This window comes from Carassius auratus, unplaced genomic scaffold, assembly GCF_003368295.1.
Source record: "Carassius auratus strain Wakin unplaced genomic scaffold, ASM336829v1 scaf_tig00020239, whole genome shotgun sequence".
NCBI classification, from domain to species: Eukaryota; Metazoa; Chordata; class Actinopteri; order Cypriniformes; family Cyprinidae; genus Carassius; species Carassius auratus.
In genome coordinates, this window is record NW_020525012.1 from 1 (window position 1) to 9,245 (window position 9,245).

Genomic DNA, 9,245 nt, shown 5'->3' on the forward strand with positions numbered 1-9,245 from the left:
TATATGTATGTGCATATTGCACATTTTCACCTGTTGAAGTCTGTTTTGGTTATATGTTAATTGTTTCTGCAATTTCTGGTGCAACCTCCCAAGAATTCCACTCACCAAGGCACATGTGCTGTGCTGATGTGACAATAAAAGTGACTTGACTTTTCTTCCTCCACTCTCGGGTGCCTCCAGGATATGTGCAGCTCTCAGAACTCTTATATAAGACTAGCTTCTTCTCAGTCTGAGTTTATGGGATGAAAACATTACCTAATGGACAAGTTCAAACTGATCTTTTTTAAGAACTGATACTGTAGGTTCTATAAAGTTACTGACATAAAGATGCACTTATTTCCTTCTAAAAGACCTGATGTGTTTTTTATGGCTGAAAGATGGACTTGTTGTGGCTTGCATTTCTAATCTCTCATTCCATTCCATTCAAGGGAGATGCATTGGTATGAATAACAAAGGTTTACATAGCCGGATCATTAGTAAATGATTTCACAAAAATGTGAGAAAAAAACAACCTGGATTGCTGTGTACAAAGTACTGTTCTTTTTTGCATTTCAGGAGAGAAGCTGCGAGTGTTGGGGTACAACCAGAATGGTGAGTGGAGTGAAGTCCGTTCAAAGAACGGCCAGGGTTGGGTACCCAGTAACTACATCACCCCCGTCAACAGTCTGGAAAAGCACAGCTGGTATCACGGGCCCGTGTCCCGCAGCGCTGCTGAGTACCTCCTCAGCAGCCTGATCAACGGCAGCTTCCTAGTGAGAGAGAGCGAGAGCAGCCCTGGCCAGCTCTCCATCTCGCTTCGCTATGAGGGACGGGTCTATCATTACCGGATCAACACCGCCTCTGATGGAAAGGTTGGGCTGAAGACAAAGGCTGCTTTCACTTTACCTTGAAAGTAAAGCTTCCTTTCCTATGATTTTAAAGCTGGTCTCTTCTTCTGTCTCAGGTCTATGTAACAGCTGAAAGTCGTTTCAGCACATTAGCTGAGCTGGTTCATCATCATTCCACAGTGGCCGATGGTCTGGTAACCACATTACACTATCCCGCTCCAAAATGCAACAAGCCAACCGTCTACGGTGTCTCCCCCATCCACGACAAGTGGGAGATGGAGCGCACCGATATCACCATGAAGCACAAGTTAGGCGGAGGCCAGTACGGAGAGGTCTACGTCGGAGTTTGGAAAAAGTACAGCCTCACTGTAGCTGTAAAAACACTAAAGGTTCGTGTTTTTCTGCGTATGCTCCTAATGTTGTGTAATGGAAAAAAACGATTTCATTGGTTTTTAATTGCATTTGAACTGTTTATGTGGTGTTGTGTGCCACCAAGTGGCTGGTCATTATATTGCACTTAAGGATTTTTGTTTTTCGTAGTTGCTTTGCTAGTTCTGTTATGTATTTCTATGTCATATTCAATGTGTATTGTATTACTTTATTTCAAAGGAGGACACCATGGAGGTTGACGAGTTTCTGAAGGAAGCTGCAGTCATGAAGGAGGTGAAACATCCCAATTTGGTACAGTTACTGGGTAAGTGTAGTAGGATTTTTAACTCGTTGATGGTAGTTGACAACTAGTCAAAACTCAAAATTGAAGCTGTGTGTGCTTTAACTTGTTTGGGTTCAATTGACAACAAAAAAAAAAAAAAATCTCAACTTGTCTACTACATTAATCAACCATTTAGAGTTTGCACAGGCATTAGAGAGTATGTACTACTCTCATAACTCTTCTTTCACATAATAAGCAACAATTATTTGTTTTTACCAAATTATGTTCTTAGATTTATCCCAAATTGGTCATTTTTTAATGCCCCTTCCTAGGTGTGTGTACATTGGAGCCTCCATTCTACATAGTGACTGAGTACATGCCCCATGGGAACCTGCTGGACTACCTGCGTGAGTGTGACAGGGAGCAGGTGAATGCGGTGGTGCTGCTCTACATGGCCACTCAAATCTCCTCTGCCATGGAGTATCTGGAGAAGAAGAACTTCATCCACAGGTGAGCATAGCTCTTCAGACATCAGTAGGCTTCAGGAGTTCTCATCGGGAGATCTCACTACATCTTCTTAATTTCTTTCTCAGGGGACTTGGGCAGCTCGTAATTGTCTGGTTGGAGAGAATCACGTGGTCAAGGTGGCTGATTTCGGGCTGAGCCGGCTGATGACAGGCGACACCTACACCGCTCATGCGGGGGCCAAATTCCCCATCAAATGGACCGCACCAGAGAGTCTGGCCTATAACACCTTCTCCATCAAATCAGATGTGTGGGGTCAGTTACTAAATTAATTTTGTCATAAGGATTGTGTTAGGATTTCTGATACTCTATACACAGTTATGTGTCACAGACTGAAATTATTGAATTGCTTATATAAATAAGTGACTCACTTAATTCTCCCAATTTTCCAGCATTTGGAGTTCTGCTTTGGGAGATTGCGACGTATGGCATGTCTCCATACCCAGGAATAGACCTGTCTCAGGTGTACGATCTGCTGGAGAAGGGCTACCGCATGGAGCAGCCCGAGGGCTGTCCTCCTAAAGTCTACGAGCTCATGAGAGCCTGTGAGTATCAACAGAGACTTTGATAACATTTGATATTTTTTCACTTAACTTTTCATAGTTAACTAAAACAGGTCAATGTAATTCATATGTGTCCATATATACAGTCTTTCTTTAAGCATTGTGTAATGTTGTGTAATGGTCTTATTTAAAATCTTAAAATAACTGTATTCTATTTTAATATATTTAAAAATATAATTTATTCCTGTGATGGCAAAGCTGAATTTTCAGTAGCTTTCAATGTCACAGAAATCAGACACATTTTTAATGGAATATAACTTTTAAAATATCAAATTTATTTGAAATAATTTGCTTGTAACATAACCTTATATACATTTTAATGTCACTTTTGATCAATTCAATGTATCATTGCTTAGTAGAAGTATGAACTTTCTTTTATTATTATTTATTTATTTATTTTTACACAAATTTTGAACCATATTGTAGCTTTTGGTCATTGGGTAAAGCCATATTTCGTTTGTGTTGGTAGGCTGGCAGTGGAGTCCACTGGATAGACCCTCATTTGCTGAGATTCATCAGGCATTCGAGACCATGTTCCATGACTCAAGCATCTCAGAAGGTATTGCTCCATCATCTGTTTTGAATGACAGGAAGCTGTAAACTGAGTGGACTTTTCATGCAGATCTTGTATGATTAAACGGCTTAAAAGGAAATAAAGAATAAATAACATAGGTGAATTTTGTATTGAATGTGAAAAATAGAAAATTTACTGAAATAAAGATGAAGTTAATATTTAATGAAAGTTTGACCCATAGTACTTACATTTAAATATTAACCTGCACCGTCTTTCTGCTAACTCCTCTCCAGAGGTAGCCGAAGAGCTGTGTAAAACCGCATCTGGTGGGCAAGGTGGACTTGCGCACACCTTAGGCCATGATATGCCACTTTTGCCCTCAAAGTCTCGTGGGCAGAAGAAACACTCTGAGAACAAAGAGAATATGGAGGAGGCAGGACCCCACGGCCCTGCAGGTATACAGGCCCAACTCCGGCTCAATCGGCTCAGACAGAAGCTCAAGAGAATGGGAGTCGTGTTCATTTTCGATTAACTGTGCTACATAATAAAATATAAAAAAAAGTGAAAGTCGTGACATTTGCCAAAGTATGGTCACCCATACTCAGAATTGGTGCTCTGCATTTAACCCATCCAAGTGCACACACACAGCAGTGAGTAGGGAACACACACACACACACACACACCGTGAACACACACCCGGAGCAGTGGGCAGCTATTTTTTCCAGCACCCGGGGAAACCTACAATTATTTATACACAAATATAGTATGAATCCAAACATTCTGTGTAATATCCTATATACAGTCCAGACCAAAAGTTTGGAAACACCTTCTCATTCAAAAGAGTATTCTTTATTTTCATGACTATGAAAATTGTAGAGTCACACTGAAGGCATCAAGGGCTATTTGACCAAGAAGGAGAGTGATGGGGTGCTGCGCCAGATGACCTGGCCTCCACAGTCACCGGACCTGAACCCAATCCAGATGGTTTAGGGGTGAGCTGGACCGCAGACAGAAGGTAAAAGGGCCAACAAGTGCTAAGCATCTCTCGGGGAACTCCTTCAAGACTGTTGGAAGACCATTTCAGGTGACTAGCTCTTGAAGCTCATCAAGAGAAGCCAAAGAGTGTGCAAAGCAGTAATCAAAGCTAAAGGTGGCTACTTTGAAGAACCTAAAATGTGAAATATTTTCATTTGTTTCACACTTTTTTGTTATGTATATAATTCCATATATAATTCCACATGTAATTAATTTAATTCATAGTTTTGATGCCTTCAGTGTGAATCTACAATTTTCATAGTCATGAAAATAAAGAAAACTCTTGAATGAGGGTGTGTCCAAACTTTTGGTCTGTACTGTATATCTCTCTTTTATTCTCATTCATTTTAAATGTTCATAATGTATCATGATTATAAACGTTTATATCAGATATTCCCTCTCATGTTTTAAATATCTCTGTAAATGCATCTGATTTCATTCTATTTCTCCCATTTGCTGAAATGTCACTAAACCCCAAGTATACACATTAACACAACTGCATGTGTATTTATATTTTGATTGAAATTTGTTTAACCATATTAAAGTATTTATCATGTATTGTGCAATATTGTTTTCTACTTTATATGCTATTTATTGAAATTATATAAAATTGATATAAAACAAACTTTAAGGGTGGGGATGTTTATATTTATTTATTTTTTGGTTGAGATGCATCTTTTTGTCATGTTATTACACCTTTTAAACATGCAAAACGTTTATTATTAACATTTATACTTGTGTTTTTTGTATTCCTTGATCTGTATTTATTGTCCTGCCTTTGATTGTCCTATCAATCTTACTTTTCCCCACATATCAAGAGATACTGTCTATATAATACAAATATCTAGCATTCTGTTTGCCACAGGACCTGTTAAAAAAATACAAAAGAAAAAATCTTGGTCCACTCCTACAAAAATTCACCCCATGAATTAAAGAAATATCCCTGACTCAGTGTCATGTACTTTAATGTCCCTATAATATAGCAGTAATTTAAAGGGACTCTACATGGTTTCTTGCATAGAAGCATATTTCAGGCTAGTTCTTATAAATTACAGTCAGGGATAGCAGCAGTGTTATCTAATACAACAGCCTTCATTTACACCAGGCTTCATCATGCTTTACTTTTATGTTTATTTTTGAGACATTTGCTTGAGACACAACTATTGGTAACAATATAATAAATTAAATATTAATTTTATAGCCAAGCAATCAAAGTCTAACACAATATGTTATTTGTGCACTGAATGATGTAAGCAAGTTATCGTAGTGATCTGTTTACATATGCCACCACTGAAGTGTTTTAGTTTACATCTCTACTGCTACCTCTTTTTTTTGCTGTTCTTTGACCTTTGGTTTTGTTGTCTTATTGTGTTCAGGTCTTGCAGCATCCCTTTTTGTGGGTGATGGCCGCTCCAGCAGCTCTCCGGCCCTACCACGTAAACAGAGGGATAAGTCTCCCTCTAGCTTGCTTGAGGACTCCCAGGACACGACCTTTACCCGTGACCGCAAAGCTGGCTTCTTCAGTTCTTTCATGAAGAAGAAGTCTATGTCTTCCTCTTCTTCTTCATCCTCACCTCAGCAGCAACAGAATCTCCCTATGCCTCCCAAGAGGAGCAGCTCTTTTCGGGAGATGGAGACCCAGCCCCATAAAAAATATGAGCCAGCGGCTGGGTTTGCATGCCCTCCTCCTCCTTCGCCCCAAACTGATGGGTTGAGTTTCTCTCCATCTCACGGAGAGGGGAACCAAGTGCAGTCCCACTGTTGTGGGGCCACGTTTGGACAGAAACCCTCAAGTTCAAACTCTGGAGCAACTTCTGGTCAAGTTGGAAGCAGCAGTAGTTGGGGAAGCCTTGCAGGCTTTTTCACCCCTCGCCTTATCAAAAAGACCCTGGGATTGAGGACAGGTAAGCCTTCTGGAATAGACGAAGGAAGTGGAACCAAGCCATTCCCTCGTTCCAATTCAACTTCCTCTATGTCTGCTGGGTTGCCGGACTTAGAGCGCATGGCGTTGACATTACCAAGAAACCGAAGCAAACCCCCATTAGAGCGTACATCTTCCACCACATCACAGCCAGAGAATGGGGCAGTACGACCTTCGGATGCAATCCAGAGGAAGCTTGACGAAGGTACGGCTCAGATACGAGATCGTCCCAAAGCCAAACTCTTGCCACGAGGGGTCGCTGGTGGAGTAAGGGCACCAGGTGTAGGGGGAGAGGCAGATTCAGACTCCAACACGCGGGGAAAAGATGGGCAAGATGACAGACAAGGCTGGTCATCTCCATCGAAAATTTCCACTCTTGGTTCGGTCAACCTGCACAACCACAAAGTTCCAGTCCTGATCTCCCCGACCCTAAAGCACAGCTCGGCCGATGTTCACCTAGTCGGTGTGGACTCTCAGGGCAACCGCTTTAAACTGCTGCCTGACAGTGGTGATCGTGACCGACCGCGACTGGTGAAGCCCAAATGTGCACCTCCTCCACCACCCATGCTCCGCTCCCTCCAACACGCCTACAGTGCCGATGCAGCTGACGATGTGGTCAGTGGAAACATAGAGGTCAATGGAGATGGTTTCAAAAGGTCAGGGAGAGAAGCCAGAGGAGCACGTCCATCAATACCACCACCACAAGTGCCTCCAGCCCCCATAGTCCCCTCTAGTAACACCACCACCCAAACTAAAATGGCCAACGGTGCTTCCAGTGGCGGACCTGGCGCTACTTCCACCAAACCCACCCTTAGACGAACTCGGCAGCAGACAGAGCGGATCCCCCTGGAAAAGATCAGCAAGGAGGCTCTTTTGGAATGTGCTGAATGCTTGAGTAGTGCTCTTCAAGGCAACACCGAGCTTTCCTCCAGCAGCCAGGTGCTGGATGTGGGACACCAACTTTTGGACTACTGCTCGGGGTATGTCGATTGCATCCCCCAGACACGTAATAAATTTGCCTTTCGTGAGGCAGTGGGGAAACTAGAGTTGAATCTAAAGGAGCTGCGTGCTTCCTCTTCAGGTGGGGGATTGGGACCTGGGACCAGCCCAGCTCTTGACAACTTGAACACATGCATTAAAGAAATCAGTGATGTTGTACAAAGGTAGCCACTGCGTCCACCACCAAAACTCCTCCTCCTGTACCCCTTGAGACTTTTTTTTTGCCCCAGAATCAATCTAGTTTTATTTAAATGTTGGGGGACAGAGAATATTCTCTAAGAAGTACCTCAGAACAATACTACAAACACTCTCTAACTTTTTATTGTTTACAGGTGACTTTTTCTTTGAAATTGCCAGTTGGGAACATAGTTCTTTTGTATATAAGCTTTTTGTCATTATCAAAATACACACAGTTTTGTTTTTGACAAATGAATACTTACAGTTGTATCTTGGTATGACAGAAATCAGTTTTCACAGATAGACAGGGGTTGCATAGGTAAAGGTGAGCTGACTACATGTGAACTGGTCCATTTATAATGCATTTTGTTTTTAGTTACAGATTTCCATTTGCTTTTTCGAAATTTCATTTGCGTTTGATCCATAGTAACTAGATATTGCATCCGAATGTCAATGCAAACATTTTAGACGTGAATTGGTTTCGCTGGAGCATAAACAACATTGCTTGTTCAGAAGCTGTAGTAGTAATGAATATAGTGCAAACACAGCTCTATGCAAATTTGTTCAGTCTCATTTTACACACTAAAAGTCCTTCTGTCTACATCCCATACTGTCACATTTTATTTGACCGCATTTGTTAAACACTATGACATTTGATGACCATTCATAATTTGGTAGATCTGTTTGTAATTACTCTTCATTTTGACATGGTCCATGCATTATTGTTGCTAGTAGTGGTTTGTTGTGGCATAGTTGAACAGGTGTTGGGACCGTCACCACATGGATCATATTTGGCCTTTTATATCCGTGGCCTTTAGATAATGTCCCCATTAGCCAGATGGTGCAAATCTACAGTCTGACTCGTAGAGTTCTCACACTCAAGAATTCTAAACATGTTTCTAGATTTTATTGATTTGCTATGGGGGAATTATTCGCGTGGAAAGTCTGAATTTATTTTATGACCGTCATGGTGCCAACAACACAGAAGCAGCAACACTACAGACACAAACATTGCCAAGACTTTTAATACAAACTACATTTTCTTTAGCACATTGGCTTGTAACTTGATTTTGATTTCACTTTAGAATGTCGCCATTTGTAAACTTGAATTTTAAATTATTTTTTATTAAAAGCACAGCCGTTTTTATGATAGTTATGTAGATATTGCGTATTATTTTATACCCACAAACATGCGTGGAAGGTCATGCTCACTTGTGTCCTTGTGGTGAGACTTTGGCGTGAGGGGCTCCATCTGTGCATCTAAATTATGAATGTATTCATTTGTTTGGGTGTTTATGTTTTTCTATTGTCTCTCTTCAAACAGTTCAAACTTTAATAAACAGAAGCATTATTATAAGAAACATTTTCTTCAGGACACAAACACTTACAAATGTTTTCTGAGTCTGTATTCATAAAATGATAGATTTCTATTAGAATTTGCATAAATGAGATTTTCGTGGGTACTCTGCAATGTCATAATTGAAATGTAATGTTGATGATTTGTACCGATTACACTGGAGCACATTTTTAAAGCATAAATGTTAATTGCCTTGCCTTAATTCACTGTCTAGGGTATGTAATATGGAAATTGTTTTGCCCATAAATCTCCATGACATTTCAGTTCGACTGCAACAGAAAAAACATACATGTTGTTAGTTCAAAACCTTTTTTTTTTATTTTTTTTTTTTTACTTTAAATCATGGATTAATTTGCCTACACTAAATTGTTTTGCCTTTTTTTTCTGCCATGGGCAATGCTTTTCTGATATTACATGGTGCCTTTTGTGAGAGATTTAATGTTTTGTGCACTGCAAGGTCATGTTAAAGATCTGTCTATGTAAATATGTTTTGTGCTAAAATATTCATTACCAATTTTAAGGTGGAAAATGGGATTTATAATTCAAGCTGCCCTGTTCAGACATCTGGGTATGTGAGGTGTCCAACTTGAATAGGAAAAGTGCAATGATCTGTCCTTTACTAAGAAAAAGACAGTGCTTGAAGTCTGGTCTCCTTTTACTGAAAGAGCCCGTGAA

General features: G+C 40.5%; 1 pseudogene; it reads left to right on the plus strand.

The window, feature by feature from the left end:
• The first annotated feature begins 501 nt into the window (after positions 1 to 501).
• LOC113076376 (tyrosine-protein kinase ABL2-like) lies at positions 502 to 8,330 on the plus strand (annotated as a pseudogene).
• The last annotated feature ends 915 nt before the right edge of the window (positions 8,331 to 9,245 follow it).